Source organism: Echinops telfairi, unplaced genomic scaffold (genome assembly GCF_000313985.2).
Source record: "Echinops telfairi isolate 266 unplaced genomic scaffold, ASM31398v2 ScPeMD7_70;HRSCAF=299, whole genome shotgun sequence".
NCBI lineage: Eukaryota > Metazoa > Chordata > Mammalia > Afrosoricida > Tenrecidae > Echinops > Echinops telfairi.
In genome coordinates, this window is record NW_022103968.1 from 60,544,396 (window position 1) to 60,545,842 (window position 1,447).

The following is a 1,447-nucleotide window of genomic DNA, read 5'->3' on the forward strand; positions in this document are numbered from 1 at the left end:
AACCATCACAAAATCCTGGAGCTACAGAATGACAACAGCTGGCCTCAAAATTGGCCTGTGAAATGGCGTGGTGGAGCCATCTGACCTCTTCTAACGTCATCACAGGCAGAGAGAATCACTCAGACCCCAGCTGATGTGCAGGAAGCAGAGGTTGGTCATTCCTCCTCTCTCCAAACTTCTTACCAGTTCTGACACCGGCTGTCTCTCTCACAGCACTCTTTACCTCTCGGCCGGGCTTGATAATTGTTGCAAGTGCCATGTAGAATGCACAGGCTACACTCGCAGATACGAACAGGTTACAATTCAGCATCTGGAATGACTCAGGATACGATTCTTCTGTCAAGATTGATTGCTTCTCTAACTGTAGCGGCCTGAGGTGACCTGCCAAAATGGTTCGCTACTCACTTGACCCAGAAAACCCCACAAAATCCTGCAACTCAAGAAGGTCAAACCTCCAGGTCCACTTCAAGAACACCCGTGAAACGGCCTGAGCCATCAAAGGCATGCATATCCGGAAAGCCACCAAATACTTGAAAGACGTGACTGTGCAGAAGCAGTGTGTGCCTTTCCGATGCTACAATGGTGGTGTTGGTCGGTGTGCCCAGGCCAAACAGTGGGGTTGGACCCAGGGTCGGTGGCCCAAAAAGTGCTGAATTTTTGCTTCACATGCTTAAAAATGCAGAAAGTCATGCTGAACTGAAGGGTTTAGATGTGGATTCTCTGGTCATTGAGCACATCCAGGTGAACAAAGCCCCCAGGATGCGCCGCAGGACTCACAGAGCTCATGGTCGGATCAACCCACACATGAGCTCCCCCTGCCACACTGAAATGATCCTGACTGAGAAGGAACAGATCGTTCCCAAACCAGAAGAGGAGGTTGCACAGAAGAAAAAGATTTCCCAGAAGAAACTGAAGAAGCAAAAACTCATGGCTCGGGAATAAATTAAGCTTAAAATAATAAAAAATAAAAGTTAAAGCAAAAAAAGAAAAAAAGATTGATTGCTTGTTAGCTGTACCCACAGGCAGGCCTCTCTCTGGTCCTCATCCTCTTGGCTCTTGGGCCCTCTTGAAACAATGTACCAGCCTCTGCTCTCCTAGGGCAAGTGTTACAAAACTCTTCAACTCTACTAATCTGTTCCTGAGCGCACCCCACTCTCCCACTAAGCTTTGGCCTAAAAGCGTTCAGCCCTTTTGCTCTGTGAGTCAGCGAGCATAGCTCTGCCAACAAGTACCCAGAAAGATAACTGTGGCGATCTCTGTTTTGGCATCACAGGAAGAACTCAAGGAAGGGCTGGTTTTGGAAACAATTGGTTACATTTTGGACTCTCCAAAGAGGTCCCACCGCACCAGAAACTCCTGCTCACAGGTGTTCAGCTCCAGTGTTCTGGAACTGCCTCAGTCCACAGACCAGGAAGCCCACTGCACCTTCTCCTGCGAGTTTCTCAGC

General features: G+C 48.7%; 1 pseudogene; it reads left to right on the top strand.

The window, feature by feature from the left end:
• The first annotated feature begins 389 nt into the window (after nucleotides 1-389).
• LOC101659405 lies at nucleotides 390-942 on the top strand (annotated as a pseudogene).
• The last annotated feature ends 505 nt before the right edge of the window (nucleotides 943-1,447 follow it).